Source organism: Sturnira hondurensis, unplaced genomic scaffold (genome assembly GCF_014824575.4).
Source record: "Sturnira hondurensis isolate 20B ecotype Veracruz unplaced genomic scaffold, ASM1482457v3 Scaffold0009244, whole genome shotgun sequence".
Classification (NCBI taxonomy): Eukaryota; Metazoa; Chordata; class Mammalia; order Chiroptera; family Phyllostomidae; genus Sturnira; species Sturnira hondurensis.
In genome coordinates, this window is record NW_028081875.1 from 1,160,500 (window position 1) to 1,182,422 (window position 21,923).

Here is a 21,923-nt window from a genome sequence, read left to right on the forward strand (position 1 = left end):
GCAGAGACATGGAAACAGAACAGAATGACAGCCGCCAGAGGGGATGTGTGAAGGTGTTAATGGTGGAAAGAAGTGGGAGGAATTAGTCATGAAACATATGAATGACCCATAGAACTGGGCAATGGTATAGGGATTGACTGTGGGAATGAGGGGCTGCAGACTGGGCAGAGAAAGGTAAAAAGGGAAAAATTGGCACAACTATACTAGAATAACAATAAAAAATATGTGTATAAAAAACATTCCTTCTTGTCAAAAAATAAAATAAAATACGATGATGTCTTGAAAAACTTTTGTAGATTTCAATCAATAATTATTTTTAAATCAAATCTTCTGGCAGGGACCGAAATTGAGTAATATTCCAACTCAAATTTTCTTAGATATATGGATATCCAGTGAGGCAGACACAGAAGTTGTCTGTCTAATATTTATTTCCTGGCCTTCCTTAGTCAAGAACTCTAGTTTTTATCTGTGTTTGTTTATTGTCACTTAGTCCAAAGTTACATCCCTTAAACTCCTTAACAGCTAGCAGTGACTATGTAACTAATTTTAGTTTAAGAAAGTGTTACAGACACAAACCCACACCTGCAAAAATAACTCTCACCCACAATCACACTATCAACAATGAGCCAATATTAATAAAGGTGTAAAGAGATTAAGACTATTATAAGAAAGGAAAAATTAATATGGATGACTAACTGAAATAAAAATGATTTTGAGAGGATAGATGGGGGAACAATAATAAGAGTAGGATATAGAGACATGGCGAAGAGAGAAAGAAAGTAAAATTTACATCATAAATGAAAAAGGGAGGGAAGAAGGTATAATGGTTTGGGACAACTATAATAGAACAACAATAAAAAAGAAGATAAAGTTATGAAGTGAAATCACATCTAAAGTCATGAGGCTAATAAATATTACCCCTGATATTAAAAAGAAAGTGTGATGGTAACATTACCTGAGGGGTAACATTCTTTCCTCTTCCTGCTACCTAGAACAAAGGAAGGCAAATGTGGAAAAAAGGAATCATCCTGGATCATGAGGACAAGACTACCCGTCATATTTGGGGGAAAGGCCAGGTGGTAGAAAACTTACCACCGGATGACATTATGAAGTTTCTATACCAGCCGTGAACTGTCTGGATCCATAAATTGTTTTATACAATAGCCTTACAACATTGATATGTAGGCCACTGTTTGGAGAGTCTTTGTTATTCATACTTTGGTTATTACTAACAGATATACCTCAAAACACAAAAATATAATATTCTCTTATAAAGAATAAGTGAGAATTTACTTATAAAAGTAGCATACATATAGGACAATTTATACATCTTTAAAATAAACTTATATTTTGGAATTTAATAATTTGTCAAAAAAGTAAATTATTTTTAATATTACTATTAAATATTGTTCAGTTATTGTCAGTGTTTCTTGAAGCACAGTTTTAGAAATCTAGAGGCATCCTATCCATGTTATATGTAGGAAAATACAGAAGTACAAAGGGCCCTCTAAAATTTAATTGTTGCTTCATACTATGACATGCATGTAAAATAGCCCTATTTTGAATAATACAATTTTAGTTTCACAAACAAACAGACACACATGGAAAAATGGATTGAGTGGACATTCATCAAAATGAAAATGGCTATTATCATGAATTAGGAAGTTGCTGGTGGTTTAATTTCTTAAAGATTTTACCTATTTTATTTTAGAGAGGGAGTGGGGAGGGAGAATGAGAAGGAGAGAAATATCAATGTGTGGTTGTTTCTTGACTGACCCCTACTGTGAACTTGGCCTGCAACCCAGGCATGTGTCCTGGCTGGGAATCAAATTAGTGACCCTTTGGTTCACAGGCCAGCACTCAATCCACTGAGCCATCCCAGCTAGGTAACTGTTTTTTTTCTTTTTGCTTAGTTCTTTTCTTAAAGAATTGGCTCATATTTCCTATGTCATTTGAAAAGTTTCACAATATGTAGCCCTTCCCCCACCACCTGGACCCTTCCTTATTATCCTGTAGACAATGCAGGGTATCCAGCAGTTTCATCAAAGCTTAGCATCCACTTCACCAGGGGCAGGCAAACAGGTTAGAGTGGATCAACTCAGCTCTCAGAAAGCCACCTTATCCTTTTCTTAGGTTAAAATTTTAGTTAATTTTGTCATTTTGCTCCTTTTCATTTCCTGGCAACTTTGTGCTTCCTGGTTTTAACTACATGGGTAGCTTCAGTGACTAGAGCCCTGGAAAGGATATTGGTGGATTGTCTGGCCCAGATAGAATCTGGAGGGGGAAATCTCCATATTTATATGTAGAGAGATTTTCTATATCCCTAAGTAAATGGGAGAAAATTAAAGTTGACAAGTGAGAATCATATAGGCAGATAGGCCAGGATACAGCCCTGAACAGGCAAATGTGTGGGCACACAGCTGGTCAGCCACAGAGCTGTGTTTGGTGTGTGGTGAAGATCAGGCTGGCTGGTGTCTGATGGTGATCTAATACATAGCTCTACACAATAACAGACTTTAATAAATTTTGTTGACTGACTGCCCAACCAACTTTGACCTGGCCTAAAAGGGTGTGGGGTGCTAAATAAATTCAAGGTATTATCATAATAATACCTGCTGACCAAGAATGCTGTCCAAATAAATGCATTCCTTTGGAGGGGCAAAGTATAATTCTCTGAAGAATGACACTGGGTGAATACTAAATCCAGCATCATTTAAATATAACTTTATGTTGCTTAAATTCTGCCCTGATTACAATACTAGCTAGAGGTCTTCTGGAAATGCAAACAGTGTCCTGTTGAGACTGGACAAAATGTGGCCTATCTTGGCACTAGTGGTCTGTTCTGCCTTTATTATCTTTGAACCCTAAGATAAAATAAATCTTGGAAGATTGAATACTTTATTTTCTACTCAAGGCAAGACTGCACCAAAATCATATAGAGGTAAGTCCCTCTCTCTCTATCTCCTTATCCCAAACCCAGGCCAAAGAAGAAAAAAGAGCTGAAAAGTGGGATTAAGTTATTAAAGTATTTGATATTACTGGGGAGCCAAATATTTATCAGTCAATAAAAAATTTGTTTTGTGTCAGAGTAGTGCAGAGAAGTGAATGAATTAAAAATCCATCCAAACATCAGTGATTTCCCATTGATTTCTCTGCAGTTATACTAACTCGATCTGCTCTGTGTGTATTTGGTATATTATATATGCAACAGAATTGACCATGTGAAACTATCTCTATTCCTTTAAAATCAAAGCTAGAAAAAATATTGAACACCTGGTAAATAGATGGAACTGTGATGATTTAAAAGGACTTAGGCAAAACTGAGTTTACTCATATCTATGTTTTATCTTTATTTCATTTCTGAAATACTTTCCTGGAAGATGTTTGTCTTGACTATATAAGTAAAACTGTTAAATTACAGAAAGCTAATTTCACTTATACAATGGACACACTTAGGCTTATGTGAGGGAAAGAACAATTTTTTGAACAGCTTGATTCATAGCTTTCAAACATTGATGTGTGTGCATGACAAACACAGGAGACCCTTTTCTTCCTCCAGCTCAGTGTGTCACTGAGCAAAGGATCCCTGGGACATTTTAATGACTAGGTTGTGGGAATAAAAACAAAAATATGAACAACTCAATGGCTTCTGTTACTTGCAAGAAACTGCCATAGAGAGTCAAAAGTAGTCATTTATGTAATATTTTATTAAGTTGTCATGCTAAGTCTTTCTGGAACTTTTTTCTACTTTCTGTCCTTTTCATAGTCTTTTGAGAAATACATAAATATTTTTTTTTACAGTTCTTCCATTAGTCTGGTTTATACATTCAGGTTCTTTATTGAAATGTATCTTCAAAAATGTGAATTGAGAAAGCTGAAAATGTCAGCTACTAGGTCAGATACCTGGAGATCAGGGATTCAGGTCACCTGTGATTCCCAAATGCATTCTGAACTTGAAAAGGAAAAAGAAAATGAGGCAGCAGAGTTACACAGACAACAATGAAAATATTAATTATTTCCATATACCCATAACTCATGTTTTTTAAGACAGTGTAGCCACCCTGGTCATGAGTAAAGTCTCGGAGAAGAGACTGCCTGCATTTTAATTCAGATCCATGCTGGCTACCCACTTGGCCATGGCCTTGGGCAAGTTATCTACCTTTTCTGAGCCTCATTTGTCAAATGGGGATAATAACAGTTAATAATATAATTAAATATGTTAATGAATGTAAAGCACTTAGAACAATATTTGAACCAAGTTATATATCATCAGAGGTATCATAGCTTATAGAGAATTTTAAAACTACAATAAAAACTTGCAATTATTAGCACAATGCATTGATAATGCTAATATTGCTTGGGATAACATATTCCCCCTGAAAAAAAATTTCTGGTCTGAAAACATTCTAAACAACTGCTGGGATTACTGTGGAGTTTTTAAAGTATCATACATATATATAGGCTTCAAATTAGCACATTTTTATTACCAATTCTTTCTTAAACAGCATATTTTACATGGCAATTATACAGTTGACCCTGGACATAGAGACTCAGATGCATGTTTTAGTTTCTAGAAAACCATTAAGGTTCAAAACTATTTGAGCTTACTTTGGAGACAATATTTCATGTAAAAAGTGGATTGGGGGTTTGATAAACTGTTTGTAAAGTTGTAAACACAAAACTATAATTACTTTGATTTATGTGCAAATCATTCTCTGAAACTTGCAGAATTTATTTTTGTATTTTTTCCAAGAATAACTTAATGTAATTAAAAAGTTTCATCCATTTCTTGTTTTCTTTTTACAATTTTGTTTTTGTTATTATTTTTGTTGACATGATTATATATATACAAAATTCAGTAAAAAGTGTTCAATGTCTGTGTTTCTTTTCTGACCATTGCTGTTATTGTTTTATTTCAAGTTTATACTAAGAATAATTGTATCATATGGTAAGTAAATTAAAAATTACCTGCTTGTGGTGCCAAATTCACCAGGTATTCTACTGCCTGGAATAAACTAAGTTTTCAATAAATGCCTGTTATTATTATGATTGGTATTGTTAGTACACTGCACTGCATGATGATGATACCCAGGGAAGATTTTGTTCATAAGAGCCTAGAGTAGGTATTAGAAATATGTCACCATCCCCCTTCTTATCAATACCTCACCTTTGGCTTAAATTCCCCAATAGTTATCATTCAGCATGGCATGTTTGTCAAGTACTTTATTGTGAGTTATGAGCTTCACCAAGAAGCAGTCCCAGGAAGGAAGGCCAACTTGGTGGTGCCCACTGTAGAGATAAGGAAACAACTTTTACAGAGAGATCAGAATCCTGCTGGGTATCCCCTAAGTGACCCAGGAGCAGACTTCAACTTCCTGGTATGAATTATTTGTATACATTTGGCATCTGATTACCTTCAGAAGATGTAATCAACCCAAGTTTACAGTTTGGGAAACAGATACAAAAGTGTTAATAAAGGTAACCTAAAGCAAAAGAAACAGTAATCTAGAGCCAAAAAGAACCAGTTAATGACATTCATTTGGCTGAAATTTCCCTGAGGATATAAACAGTAAGGAGGTGTTATTTAATGCAGATTTGGAGTAATTTCCTCTCAGCTATTACATCATCATAACAGTATTAACTCCATTTTACATAGGAGGAAGGACAGCCTGCTAAGAAGTAAAGGAACTAGGTTTTAAACTCCAGTATGTCTAGTCTCAAGCACTGCTTTTCAAGTACCACACACTAATTAAGATCAGAGAGCCACTACTTCTGCCAAGATGGAGGCATAGGTGGAAACACTGTGCCTTCTCCCACAACCAAGTTTGAACACAACAAAGGTTTGGAGAACTAGGACACACCCAAAGACCACCAGAAAACGGAATTATATGGAAGTCCGATAACTACGAACCATTCAACGGGATGGTAAAGAGGCGGAGCCAGCAGTGGAGCTGGGTCAGGTAGGACAGATCCCCCCACCTAGGCGCTCAGGCAGCCAGGAACCAGTCGGGGTGTGGGGCAGACTGACTGTGGTCGTACATTCGCACACAGTGAGACGGACCACACAGGCCCCAGGGGGTGAACCCAGTGGTGGAGGGCTGATGGCAGTGGCACACTCACGTGCAGTGGAACGAAACGTGTGGGCCTGGTGATGGTGGTGGCTGTGGCACCCGGGCCGCAGCGGCAGGTGGCAGACGAGAAGCCATTGTCCCTCTTTGACCCCACCCCCACATACAACGTCGCAACCCAGCGACTTAGTTGCCCTGTTCTAGTGAACACTTTAGGGCTCTGATCCTGCTATGGAACAGGCACGAACAGCCCAAAAGATGGTGCAAGAAGAACTCAAAGTCCCAGAGCCAATAGCTCTAAGCGACCAAGAAATTGCCAGCCTCTCAGAAGCCCAATTTAAGACACTATTTATCAGGATGCTCACAGAATTGGTAGAGTACAGTCACAGATTAGAGGAACATAGTCGCAAATTAGAGGAACATATGAAGGCTAAACTAATTGAAATGAAGGGAGATGCACAGGAAACCAATAGTGATGGAAAGGAAACTGGGACTCAAATCAATGGAATGGACCAGAAGGAAGAACAAAACATCCCACCAGAAAGGAATGAAGAAATGAGAATTCAAAAAAATGAGGAGAGGCTTAGGAACCTCCAGGACATCTTTAAACGTTCCAACATCCGGATTATAGGGGTACCAGAAGGGGGAAAGAAACAGCCACGAGTGGAAAACGTATTTGAACAAATAATAAAGGAGAACTTCCCCAGTCTGGCAAAGGAAATAGACTTCCAGGAAATCCAGGAAGCTCAGAGAGTGCCAAAGAAGTTGGACCCAAGAAGGAACACACCAAGGCACATCATAATTACATTAGCCAAGACCAAAATGAAGGAGAGAATCCTAGAAGCATCAAGGGATAAGGGGACAGTCACCTACAAAGGAGTACCCATCAGACTGTCAGCAAATTTCTCAAAAGAGACCTTACAGGCAAGAAGGGGCTGGAAAGAAATATTCCAAGTCATGAAATCCAAAGACCTACAGCCAAGATTGCTTTATCCAGAAAAACTTTAATTTAGAATGGGAGGACAGATAAAGTGCTTCTCAGATAAGGTCAAATTCAAGGCGTTCATCATCACCAAGCCCTTATTATATGAAATGCTAAAGGGACTTATATAAGAAAAAGAAGATGAAAAATATTAACAGTGAAAGGACAGCAAACACAGAGTTATTAACAACCACACCTTAAACAAAAGCAAACCAAGAGGACAGCTAGATCAGGAGTGGAACCCTAGAAATGAAGAACACATGGAGGGTTAGAAACAGGGGGGTGGGAGGGGGAGAAGGGGGGAGAAGGCACAGAAAATAGCATAGATGGTAGGTAGAAAATAGATAGGAGGGAGGGCGAGAATAGCGGGGGAAATATAGAATCTAAAGAAGTTGAGACACGTGGTTATAAACTAAGGGGGGGGGAATGGTGGGGGAGGGAATGTGCGGGTGGAGGGGAATGAAGGGGAGGGAATAGAACAACTGTAATGGTATAATCAATAAAATATATTTAAAAAAAAGATCAGAGAGCCACTTTGAGTATGAAAGCTAATTTTGTTTATCTTGGGAACCCATGGTTTTAATAGACTACCACATTGTGCCTGTAATTCATGAAATGAATGAAAATAAATAAATATCTGTTACACATCCACTGTGTTCTAGGGACTGTGCTGTTTACTTTGTTCAGCTTTGAGGATGTGTACCTGTGAATTAGGCTTTCTCACAATCTGGATTCTTCATCTCTCATGTGACTTTCCGTGTTGAGGAGACACTGCGGTTGCATACACATTGGGCATCCTCCTCCTCATTTTTCTTACTAGCACAGCACAACATTTTTGAGTTGCAAGAAGAGACACTGATCTGTATGGAAACTGGTAGGAATACATGACAGGAAAGACCCCACTTCATTTCTTTCTTTGAAACAAGGAGTGCTATTATGTATGAATTTGTTCATTAAATATTAAGCATCCAAAGACCTTGTAAGATTTCCATCTCACTCTACCCTCAATTCATAGGTAAGAAAATTAGTATTCAAAGAAGTTAAGAAAGCAGCCATTGTTACATAGCTCAGAGATGCAAGCCTGTCTCATCTCACTCCAGAGTCTACATTGTTTTAGCATATATCATTTGCTATTCCTAAAGCCCAGCTATTTCTTCAGTTAAGTTACCTAAACCAGAGTCCAATTAGCCCATATACATGACCATCTGAGATGTCTCCTGTCCAGTAGCAAAAATAGTTTTGCTGTGTACTTGTTGTCTTTTTCTCTGGGACAAATCTCTCTAGGAATGATGTGGGGCAATGGCATTCTCCCTTTAATTAAAATAACTTGTAATGCTCACCCCCACTGCCTCCATTCTCACTCCCTTGCACACAATAGTCCAGAGCAGGGGCACAAATATTGAAAGAGACCACTGGTTTTCAGAGATTAACTCTGGAAAAAAAGACCAATGAAAAGACATAATAGAAAAATAGACCTTAAATTTTGTTACAAAATGTTCGTTTCTATGCATGGGAGAGAAGTTGCCCTCAAGGGCAAAAAGCACCAACCAGCTCAAAGGAAGCCTGTAGGTGTGGACTTTTAGCAAGCCCTAAGCACTATGAAATGCCTTTGTTCTAACATGTTTTCTCGTTACAGTGATGAGGAAGGTGTTATCTTAGTGACTCACTTAATGGAAATTTTAATGGTAAAATTAAATTTTGGATAAACACTATGAAAAATCAAATAATAGAAATTGATTTCTTAAAACTTATAATATGGACTTGTCAGTTCACTATATGAGCTTAAGTAAGACCATTTTAGATTATGTGTACTGTGCTGAACTATTTCAATGGTAAAATTGTATTTTTAAGGCTCCTTCCTAATGCAAGAATGCTAATAAAATTATTTTTATTGATACTCTTCTAGTCATCTGATTTAGAAAATGTATTTATATTTGACCAGGTAGTTGTTTTTAGAAGTAGTGATGCCCCAGTGGGAACAAATGTCACCTCCTGTTCTTGATGGTGCTGGCTGGCTTGCTGTAAGGATTGAAGGAGACACGGTTACAGATAAAGCACTCAAAGAAGAGCCTGATGCACATCAAGCACTTTTAAAAGTGCTTATTATTTTTGTGAATATCAACCTCCATCTGTCATTATGTCATCTCTGGCAACAACTATGCAGGTGAAGAAGGACTGTTGTTGGGCTCCAACTTTTGCAGTTATTTCATGGTCACAATTCAACATCTGGCAGCCACCGGTCAATGCAGATACTGGAATCAACTTCCAAATGCCACTCAACCTGCGGTCTGAATTTTTGAATCATGCCTTAGCCCAGCCATTGTAATGCTCAATGATCAGTAAGGAGAAAGTGAAGAGTGGGGAATGTTTAGATATTACCAAGGCAAAACTCAATAACACCAAAATGGTAAAATTTAGGTTCACAGCTATTGGCCATCTGGGAAAACTGTAAGAAATGATCTTTGGGGTCAGGGCACCAGTGATGCTTTTTACACATACAGCATTCACAGGGTACATTGATTATACACTGACTAATCCAATTATTAATTTCACAGGCACTCATTAAATGTTTTCCTTGTGCCAGCAACCATCCCAGGTCCTAGAGATACTGAAAAGAAAAACAAGACCTTTGTACCTTGATTTCTTACTCCCTTCATGGGGAGCAGATAATAAACAAGGAAATGAATAATCAGACCAGAGAGCTTCAGATGGTGATTATGCTTATAAAGAAAACAAAATAGAAAATGTGGGATGTAATGAGTAGCAGGGCAGGAACACCATAGGCTAACTGTTAGTGGGCAGTGAGAAGAGGGCACTTGAGCTAGGAACCACTAAGAACAGACAAATATTATACAGGGAAACATTGGGTTGTGTGGCTTTTGGGAGAGAACTGGAAGATTAGCCTCCACTGTCCCTGTGCTTAATCCCTTTACCACGCACAAATGATATTTTTTATAGATTAAACACTCTTCTCCATATGATATTAGCCAGGGAGGAAGCACTAGCCACACCCTCTTGACTACTAATTAACCCACTCTGCCAAACTCCTGCCTTGTGGCAAAATCATATATTGCACACTGAAAAGGAGATCTCTGCAGGCATTAAAATCCACTGGGCCAAATTCTGCTTTATGTGATCCATTGTTGAATAGCAACTGGTACACTGTAGTCAAGTTCAATCAACACAATCAGTTAGTCTTAGGATCAACCCCAATCACCAACAAGTCAACAACAATATTGACTCAGCTACAACAGAAGGTCTCATGTAACCCACACAAGAAATCCTCCTGGAGCACCTATTCCAGGTAATCAGGACTTTAACCCCACCAAATACTGACTACATAAAGCCAACCTACAAAGGGTGGGAGACATAGCAGATCTACCTAATACACAGAAACAAATAAAGACAGGCAACCAAAATTGAAAGAAAAAAATCCCCAAATGAAAGAAAAGGAGAAATCTCAAGAAAAATAATTAAATGATATGGAGGCAGGCAATATAACAAATGCACAGTTCAAAAAACAAAAGTAGTAAAAAGGATATGCAAACAGTGGCTTGTGCAGAACCACCATCAGATCATCACTAGTAGCCATGGTGGTCCAGGATATGGCTGCTGCTTTATGCCCCTACCAGCACCACCATGCTGAAGAAATTCAACAAAAAAGACAAGAAATCAGGTGGAGGTTCCAACCCATTCTAGTACGTTGAGAAGAGTGTAGTACTCCAGGGGGCCTGTGTATTTAATGAAACTACCATCAACACTCAGAAGTGTGCTCACATTGTCACCAAAATCCTTTACCTCATAAACCAGGGTGAGCACCTGGGGACCACTGAAGCAAACTAGGCCTTTTTTGCCATGACCAAGCTCTTTCAGTCCAACAATTGCACCCTCTGTTGGATGTGCTACTTGACCATCAAGGAGATGTCTTGAATTGGAGAAGATGTCATCATCATCACCAATAGCCTTACAGAGGACATGACTGAGAAGGATGATTATCAGGGCCTGGCCATGTGAGCCCTTTGCTAGATCATTGATAGCACCATGCTGCAGGCAATTGAAAGATACATGAAACGGGCTATTGTTGACAAGGTGCCTAGAGTCTCCAGCTCTGCACTGGTGTCTTCCATTCACCTGTTAAAGTGCAGATTTGATGTGGCCAAGCACTTGGGTGAACAAGGCCCAGGAGGTGGCATCCAGTGATAATATCATATTCCAGTACCATGCATTAGGGCTCCTATACCATGTGCTAGGAATGACTGCCTGGCTGTCAATAAGATGATTAGCAAGTCCACCTGGCATGGCCTCAATTCTCCCTTTGCCTATTGCATGATGATCTGGGTGGCCAGACAGCAGCTGGAGGAGGAGGAGGGCAGCAGCCATGACAGCCCACTGTTTGATTTCATTGAGAGCTGCTTGTGCAACAAGAATGAGATGGTTGTGTACAAGCCTGCCTCCACCATTGTCAATATGCCAAACTGCATTGACAAAGAGCTGGCCCCAGCTGTGTCAGTGGCCCAGCTTTTCTGCAGTTCACCCAAGGCAGCCCTCTGTTATGCTACTGTCCACACCCTCAATAAGGTTTCCCTGAAGCATCCTTCAACAGTGACAGCCTGCAATGTGGACCTAGAGAACCTGGGCACAGAATCAAATCATAGTATTTTCACATTGGCCATCACCATATTTCTCAAGACTGGTAGCAAAGCAGCATCAACCACCTCATGAAGCATATATCTTTTATGAGAGACCTCAAGTTAATTCAAGGTGGTGTTTGTTCAGGTCATCAGTGCCCTGTGTCAGACGTATCCTTGCAAATACATTGTACTCATGAACTTCCTGTTTACCATGCTATGGGAAGAGGGTGGCTTTGAATATAAGTGGGCCTTGTGAACTGTATCATCAGCATCACTGAGGAGAACTCAGAGAGCAAGGAGACAGTACTGTCACACTTGTGTGAATTCATTGCGGACAGTGACTTCACTTTGCTGGCCACCCACATCCTGCATCTCCTGAGCCAGGAAGGGCCAAATACCAACAACCCTTCAGAGTACATTTGTTTCATTTATAACCAAGTGGTCTTGGAGAATGAAGAGGTCCAAGCAGGTGCTGTGAGTACTTTAGCCAAGTTTGGAGCCCAGAATAAAGAGATGTTACCCAGTATCTTCATGTTGCTGAAGAAGTGAGTGAAGAATGACGACAACAAAGTCAGGAACTGAGCTATCTTCTATCTCAATGTCCTGGAGCAGAAGCAGAAGGCCCTCAATGTGAGCTGTATCTTCAATTGTTTGACTGTGTCCCTCCTTGGTTTGGAAAGGGCTCTATAGCAGTACATTCTAGAATCATCAGAAAAATCTTTTAACCTCAAGTCTATGCCCTTGGCTACCACACCCATGGCAAAGCAAAGAACATGAAGCACCCCACCACAGCACTAAAATAGACTGAGAAATAAGCAGCTACCCAACAGAAGATCCTCCAGGAGCAGTTGGCAGTGATGCCAAAGTTCCATGGTCTGCGGCCCCTCTTCAAGTCCTTATCTGAGCTTCTGGCCCTCACTGAGTCAGAGACAGAGTATGTCATCCACTTCACTAAACACACCTTTACTGACCACATGGTGTTCCAGACCTTGGAGAATGTCACAGTGAAGATGGAGCCCACTGAGTGCTGTGAGGTGCTGTTACATGCTTGCCCAGAGCCTACCCTACAACCAGCCTGGGATCTGCAACACACTGGTGGCACTACCCAAGGAAGACCCCACAGCTATGACATACATATTTAGTTAGATGATGAAGTCAACTGTCAAGGAATGTGAACCCACCACTGTGGAGACTGGTGATGAAGACTATGAGGATGAACATGTGCTGGAAGATTTGGAAGTCACTATAGCTTGCAAGTCACTTAACTCCAAAGATTAAGAAGCTGAACTTCAAAACTGCTTGGGATGAGATAGGAGATAAGTTTAAGGAGGAGAAAACATTCATTTTATCTACCACCAAAACACTTGAAGAGGCTATGGGGAATATTGAAAAATTCCTGGGAATGCACCCTTGTGAGAGGTCAAAGTGCTGGATAACAAGAACACCCACACATTACTCCTGGCCAGGGTGGTCATGACATCCTGGTGTGCTCCTGACTGCTGCTTTTGGACATAGTTATGATTTGGATGACTGCCCGAAGTTCAGAGGAACTGCTAGTAGACATCATCTTGGCATCTGTGGGCTGAGGCCATCCTGCATAGACCCTACTCTTACCATTTCCCTACAACACCATGCAGAATTCACACCTTCCTCATGTACCCAGTGGAAACTCCTTCCTAAGTCTCCGTATTCAGAAACAATTCAGAAACAATTCAGAATAATTGGATTTTTTTTCATTTAAACTTTATCCCAGGACTGTTAAAGGCTAACTTTTCTAAGGATGATGTTAGCTTCTACTAGAACTTGCTGTCCTGCCTGACAGAGAAGAACATCACAGGATAATAAAATGCTCTTATATCCTGAATTTATTCTCAGAGAAATCAGCTTATCCCTATAAATAAATCTGCATATATTTACTGAAAAAAGGGATACTCAAGAAGCTTAGAAAAAGATGGATGACTCAATGAGAATTTAAAGGATATATAACCCATATTTAAAAAAAATCAGTCATGAGGGGAAAAGACAGAAAACTGTACTTGAACAACAATAAAAAGGAAAAAATAAAAAATACAGTCAGAAATGAAGAATATAATAATTAAAATGAAATACACTAAATAAAAATCAACAGTAACTTAGATGAAGCAGAAGATCAAATCAGAGATTGAGAAGACAAGATAGCAGAATACACCCAATCAGAACACCAAAAAGAAAAAAATAATCTTAAAAAATGAAGAATATCTAAGGGACCATTGGTATACCATCAAGCATCAAGTATCACATGGGACCAGAAGAAGAAGAGAGAAAGAAAACAAGGGATTGAAGAAATAGTGACTGAAACTTTTCCAACCCGATGAAAGAAACAGACAAACAAGTCCAGGAAATACAGAGACTCCCAAACAAGAAGAGCCCAGAAAGTGCTACACCAAGACATGTCATAATTAAAATTCCAAAGGTTAAATAAAAGAGATAATTTTAAAAGCAGCAAAAGAAAGACAATTAGTTACCTACAAGGAGCTTCCACAAGATTATCAATTGATTTGTTAACAAAAAACTGTTTAGGAAAGTTTGACAAAATATTCAGAAAAATGAAGACCTAAAACCAAAATTTCACTACCCAGAAAGATTATCACTTAAAATTGAAGGAGAGAGATAAAGAGCTTCTGAGAAAAGAAAAAGCTAAAGGAGTTTATTACCACCAGTGTTGTAAGAAATGTTAAAGGGATTCTTTTAAGAAGGGGAAAAAGAGGAACATAAATATGTATAATAAAATGGCAATAAATATATATCTACTAATAATCACTTTAAATGTAAATGAATTAGATGTTCCAATCAAAAGACATAGGATAGCTAAATGGATAAGAAAAGAAGACCAACCTTGGCTGGTGTGGCTCAGTGGACTGAGTGCTGGCCTGCAAATCAAAGGGTTGTTGATTCAATTCCCAGTCAGGGCACATGCCTTGGTTGTGGGCCAGGTCCCCAGTATGGGACATGCAAGAGGCAACCACACACTGATGTTTCTCTCCCTCTCTCCCTCCCTTCCTCTATGTCTAAAAATAATTAAACAAAATATTTTTTAAAAAAGAAAAGAAGACCAATACATATGCTGTCTATAAGACACCCATTTCAGATCAAAAGACACAGGAACTGAAAGCAAAAAAGTAAAAAATACATTTTATGCAAATAGCAATTTTAAAAAGTTGAAGTAGCAACATATATCAGACAAAATAGGCTTTAAAATAATGATGTAATAAGAGACAAAGAAAGACATTACATAATGATAAAGAGATCAATCCAATAAGAGGATATAATTCTTATAAACATTTATGTGGTATGTAAACATAAGAGCATCTAAGTATATAAAGCAAATACCCATGGACACAGAGGGAGAAATTGACAGTAATACAATTATAGCAGAGAATTATAACAGCCTGTTGACCTCAATGGATAGATCACCCAAAGAGAAAGTAAAAAAAAAAAAAAATCAACAAAGAAGCAGCAGCCTCGAATGACACACAAGATAAGATAGATTTAATCAAAATCTTTAGAGAATTTAACCCCAAAGCAGCAGAATATATTATTTTTAGTGTACATGAAACATTTTGAAGTATAGATGACATTTTAGGCCACAAAATAAGTTTCAATAAATTTAAGATCGAAATCATATCAAGCATCTTCTTTGACCACAATGATATGAAACTAGAAATCAATTACAAAAAAAAAAACCTAAAAACCACACAAACACTTGTGGAAGACTAAGTGATGTGTCACTAAACAATGAATGGATTAACAATGAGATAAAGAAAGAAATAAAGAAGATACCTTGAAACAAATGAAAATATAAATACAACAACACTAAATCTACGGAACACAGCAAAAGCAGTTCTAAAATAGAAATTCATACCATTATAGGTCTACCTAAACAAAGAAGAAAATTGCAAATAAACAATCTAAACTTATACCTTAATAAATGAGAAAAAGAACAACATACAAAGCCCAAAGTGAGCAGAAAAAAGGAAATAATAAAGACCAGAGTGAAAAATAAACAAAATAAAATCTAAAGAAAATACAAAATGTCAATGAAACCAAGAGTTTGTCCTTTGAAAAGATAAACAAAATTGATAAAGCTTTAATCAGACTCATTAAGAAAAAAACAGAGGCCTCAAATAAATAAAATTAGATGTAACAACTGGGGTTGTAACAACTGGCACCATAGAAATGCAAAAACTTGTAACAAAATATGATGAACAACAGCAAGGCAACAAATTAGGTATAGAAGAAATTCCTAGAAACATACAAATTTCCAAGACTGAATGAAGAAGAAATGGTAAACTTGAACAGATAAATCATAACCAATGAAATTACAGTAATAATAAAAAAAACTCAGCAAATAAAAGTACTAGTCTGACGCCCTAGCTCATGTAGCTCAGTGGATTGAGTGCTGGCCTGCGAATCAGACGATAGCGGTTCGATTCCCAGTCAGGGCACATGCCTGGGTTGCAGGCCAGTTCCTGGTTCCCGGCAGGGGACACATGAGAGGCAACCATACATTAATATTTCTCTCCCTCTCTTCTTTCCTTCCCCTATAAAGATAAAGAAAATATTTTAAAAAGTACTAGTCTGAATGACTACACATGTGAATTATACCAAACATTCAAAGAAGAGCTAACACCTATAATCTTCAAACTATTCCACAAATTCAAGAGGACAGAAGACTCCCAAACTCTATTTATGAGGCCAGCATTATCCTGACTCCAAATAAAGATACTACAAAGAGAGAAAATTATGGACCAATATACAATAACCCTCAACAAAATATTGGCAAATTGAATTCAAAAATGCATTAAAAAGATGATCTAGAATGATCAAGTGGAATTTATTCCTGTGATGCAAGGATGGTACAATATACACAAATCAATTAATATGATAAATCACATAATCTAAATGAAGGATAAAAATCATATGATCATATCAATAGCTTCAGAAAAAGTATTTGACAAAATCCAGCACCTATTTTTGAATAAAAACTCTCAGCAAAGTGGAAATAGAGATAGCATACCTCAGCATAATAGAGGTCATATACAACAACCCCACAACTAACATCACACTCAATAGAAAAAAATAAAAGCATTTACTTTAACATCAGGAACAAGACACTGATGTCCACTTTCACCACTCTTAGTCAACATAATATTGGAATTTCTAGGCACAGCAGTAAAACAAAAAGAAGAAAAAAGGGCATACAAATTGGAAAGGAAGATGTAAAAGTGCCGTTGCTTGCAGATAACATACTACATAGAGAACCGTAAAAATTATAGGACTAAAAAAAGAATTCAGTAAAGTAGCAAGTTACAAAAATTAATACTCAGAAGTGGATTTCTCAGACTTCTGGCCCAGAAGGATGTGTAGGTAGATACACTGTGCCTCCTCACACAACCAAAATAAGGACAACAACAATTTTAAAACAAAAAACAACCAGTACTGACAGAAAATTGAACTGTATGGAAGTCCAACAACCAAGGAGTTAAAGTAGACACATTCATCCAGACCAGTAGAGGAGAGGAGTCAGGCAGCCAGGACAGAGAGGGCTTGCTGCAGGGCATCAGCTGGTGGGCCCCAGGTGTACAAGGTGGCAGCTTGTGGACCCAGTGAGACAGGGAATTGTGGAGGGGTGCAGCACACAAGGCAGATGGCAGTCTGGGTGGTCCCTCATTCATGCACATATAAACCAGATGAACCTAGGGAGCGAGACAGACCTCACAATCCAGCGTCCCAGCATGGGTAAATAAAGCCTCAAAATACAGATTGAAAACACCTGTGGGGTCTGAGGAGGGACTGGGAGAAACTCTCAGCCTTAAAGGGGAGTTCGTTGGAGAGGCCCACAGGGTCTCAGGGTGTACACACACCCACCCACATGGGAATCAGCACCAAAAGGGCCCAATTTGCCTGTGGGAAGCAGGGGAAGTGCCTGAAACCTAGCAGAGAGTGGAGCAAGCACCATTGTTCCCTCTCAGACCCCTGCCCCACATACAGCATCACAACCCAGCTACTGGGTTGCTCCGCCCTGGTGAACACCTAAGGCTCTCCCCCTTACTACATAACAGACATGTCAAGACAAAAAAAAAAAGGCCCAAATGAAAAAACAGATCAAAACTCCAGAAAAAATAAAACTAAGTGATGAAGTGGTAGCCAGCCTATCAGATGTGCAGTTCAAAGCACTAGTAATCAGGATGCTCACAGAACTGGTTGATTTTGGTCGCAAATTAGATGAACAAATGAAAGCTACACTAAGTGAAATGAAGGAAAATGCACAGGGAACCAATAGTGATGGGAAGAAAAGTGGGACTCAAATCAGTGGAGTGGACCAGAAGGAAGAAAGAAACAAGAATTCAAACAAATGAGGAGAGGCTTAGGAACCTCCAGGACATCTTTAAACGTTCCAACATCCAAATCATGGAGGTCACAGAAGGAGAAGAAAAAGAGCAAGAAATCAAAAATTTATTTGAACAAATAACAAAGGAGAATCTCTCCAATTTAGCAAAGGAAATAGACTTCCAGGAAGTCCAGGAAGCTCAGAGAGTCCTAAAAAAAGTTGGACCCAAGGAGGAACACACCAAGGCACATCATAGTTACATTAGCCAAGATTAAAATGGAGGAGAGAATTCTAGAAGCAGCAAGAGATAAGGGGAGAGTCACCTACAAAGGAGTTCCTATCAAACTATCAGCTGATTCCTCAAAAGAGACCTTATAGGCAAGAAGGGGCTGGAAAGAAGTATTCCAAGTCATGAAGGACAAGGACCTACATCCAAGATTGCTCTATCCAGCAAAGTTTTCATTTAGAATGGAAGGGCAGATAAAGTGCTTCTCAGATAAGATCATGTTAAAGGAGTTTATCATCACCAAGCCCTTATTATATGAAATGTTAAAGGGACTTCCCAAGAAAAAATAAGATAAAAATATGAAAAGTAAAATGACAGCAAACTCACAACTATTAACAACCACACCTAAAACAAAAACAAAACAAAACTGAACAACTAGAGCAGGAACATAACTAGAGAAATGGAGAACACATGGAGGATTATCAACAGGGGAGTGGGAGGAAGAGTGAGGGGGGAAAGGTACATAGAATAAATAGCATAGATTGTAGGTAGAAAATAGACAGGGGAAGGCTGAGAATAGAAGGGGAAATGTAAAAGCTAAAGAACTTATGACACGTGGACAGGGGAAAATGTGGGTGGGAGTGGGTGTACAGGGTGGAGAGGAGTGAAGAGGGGGAAATGGGACAACTGTAATAGCATAATCAATGAAATATATTTCTTTTTTATTTAATTCTTGTTCAAGTACAGTTTTCTGTCTTATATTCCCAGCCCTGTCCCCCAGTGTAATGAAATATATTTTCTAAAGCTATTAAAATATATATGAAAAGAAATGGATTTCTCTTTTTTACACCAGTAATGTACTATCAAAAACATAAACTAAGAAAACAGCCCCATTTACAATTGCATCCAAAAAACAGTTGGAAGTAATCCTAACCAAATATTTGAAAGACTGGTACTCAGAAAATCAAAGACACTGAAGAAAGAAATTGAATAAAATACAAATAAATGGAAGCATATACCATGCTCACGGAAAGTAAGGATTGACATTGTTAAAATGTTCCTATCACCCAAAACAATCTACAGATTCAATATAATTTCTATCAAAATACCAATGATGTTTTATACAGAACTAGAACAAATAATCCAAAATTTTATATGGAACTACAAGACCTTGAAAAGCCACAGCAATCTTGAGAAAGAAAATCAAAGTTAAAAAAAATCATGCAATCTAGTATTGAACTATACTGCAATACTATATCAATTAATACAAATTTAAAATAAAATAAAACAAATGAAATAAATACAAAAAAACAGCATGATACTGGCATAAAACAAACACCTAGATAAATGGAACATAATAGAGAGCCAATAAATAAATTTATGCCTATTGTCAATTAATATTTGACAAAAGAAGCCAGAACTTACAATGTGATAGAGACAGTCTACTCAAAAAATAGTGTCAGAAAAGTTGGACATATACATGCAAAAAATGAAACTAGACCACCTTCTTTCACCATATATAAGAATAAACTCAAAATAAATTAGTCTTAAGTGTAAGTCTGAAAACCATTAAATTCCTTGAAGAAGTCATAGACAGTAAACTCTCTGACATTTCTCTTAGTAGTATTTTTGACTATCTCCTTAGTCCAAGGAAACAAACAAAAACAAAAATAAGTCTACATCAAACTAAAAAGGTTTTGTACAACAAAGGAAACCACAAACAAAACAGACAACTCACTGAATGGTAGAAAATATCTGGCAATAATACATCAGATAAGGGGTTAATATCCAAAATTATTCAGAACTCATTTTTAAATGCTTCAATTTTTTATACTTTTTATAAATTAACACACACAACAGTGGGTATTTTAAAGGCACAAATTACCAAACAGAAAAGAAGAAACTCCAGGGGCATCACGTATGCCAGTGTTACCCTCAAAATAAACAAAATTTTACTCAACTACTGACCATGGAAACATGGTAACTTTAGGAAGCTCTTTATTGGCCCAGATCAGCCAAAGGAGATGCTGAGGCTTGTCATGGAGAGCATTGTGCTAAGTGAGATAAGCCAGGCAGTGAGGGGCAAATACCATATGATCTCACCTTTAACTGGAATACAATCAACAAATGAAGAAAAACAAACAAAATATAACCAGAAACATTAAAATTAAAAACAATCTAACAATAGCCAGAGCAGAGGGAGGAGGGGACAGTGGGGAGAAGGGTTTTCAGGAACTACTATTAAGGACACATGGACAAAACCAAGAGGGAGGATGGGAGCAAGGAAGGGAAGTGGGTTTGCCTGGGGTGGGGGAGAGTGGTGGGGAGAAAATGTAGACAACTGTAATTGAACAACAATAAAGTAATTTATGGGGAAAAAAAGAATTCAAATCAAATTCAGCACCAGAGAGGAACTTGTGAAGAAACATAAAGAATATGCCGCAAATCTGACAGTATGCTGTGTTAGATGGTAGACTATATGTGGACCCTCATTTTACAATCAAAATTGGCTTTGCTGCTCATTTTGTCATTAGGTAGTATTACATTTTGATTCTAGTAAAATTAAACCTTTCTTCCCAGCCAGATTTTTACGTAAGAAGTTCAGTCTTACATTTAACTGGAACCTAATCAACAAAATAAACAGGAAAGCAAAATATAACCAGAGGCATTGAAATCAAGGACAATCTGACAGTAACTAGAGGGGAGGTGGGAAGGGGTAATAGGAGGAGGGGAAGGGTTTTCAGGAACAGCTATAAAGGACTCATGGAGCCCTGGCTGGTGTAGCTCAGTGGATTGAGAGCCGGCCTGTGAAGCAAAGGGTCACGGGTTCGATTCCCAGTCAGGGCACATGCCTGGGTTGCAGGCCAGGTCCCCAGTAGGTGACACATGAGAGGCAACCACACATTGATGTTTCTCTCCCACTCTTTCTCCTTCCTGTCCCCTCTCTCTAAAAATAAATAAAATATTTTTTAAAAAAGAACACATGGACAAAGCAAAGGGAGGGTGGAAGCAAGGGAGGGAGGTGGGGATGGCTGTGATGGAGTGAGCAGTGGTGGCAGGTAAATGGAGACAATTGTCATTGAACATCAATTAAATATTTTTTTTTTTTTTTGCATTTTGGAGCTGATTTTATTTCCCTTTTTACATTAGTTTCTTAAAAGCATAGAGCCAAATTTGTGATCTTTCTACAGCAAGTATATAGGATATCATAACAAGTAATTTATAATAATCTATTTCTTGTCTCCATAATTCTTTTGTTTTTTATTTGATCTATATTTCTTATCTTTATTTATTTTTTTTAATTTTTTTTATTTAATTATTTTTCAAGTACAGTTTTCTGTCTATTACTCCCATCCCGTCCCACCCCCCATCCTCCCCCCTCCCTCCCATTTCCACCCTTCTCAGTTGTTGTCCATGTATCCTTTATATAGGTTCCTCTAAATCCCTCCCTTATTTCCCCTGAAATTCCCTCCCCTCTCCCCTCCGGTCACTGTCAGCCTGTTCTCTATTTCAGTGTCTTTGGTTATATTTTGCTTGCTTGTTTGCTTTGTTGTTTAGCTTCCTGTTAGAGGTGAGATCATATGGTATTTGTCCTTCAACACCTGGCTTATTTCACTCAGCATAATGCTTTCCAGTTCCATCCATG

At 38.2% G+C, this 21,923-nt stretch overlaps 1 pseudogene; it reads left to right on the top strand.

The window, feature by feature from the left end:
* The first annotated feature begins 10,663 nt into the window (after positions 1–10,663).
* Positions 10,664–13,372, top strand: LOC118994337 (coatomer subunit gamma-1-like; annotated as a pseudogene).
* Positions 13,373–21,923: the final 8,551 nt, after the last annotated feature.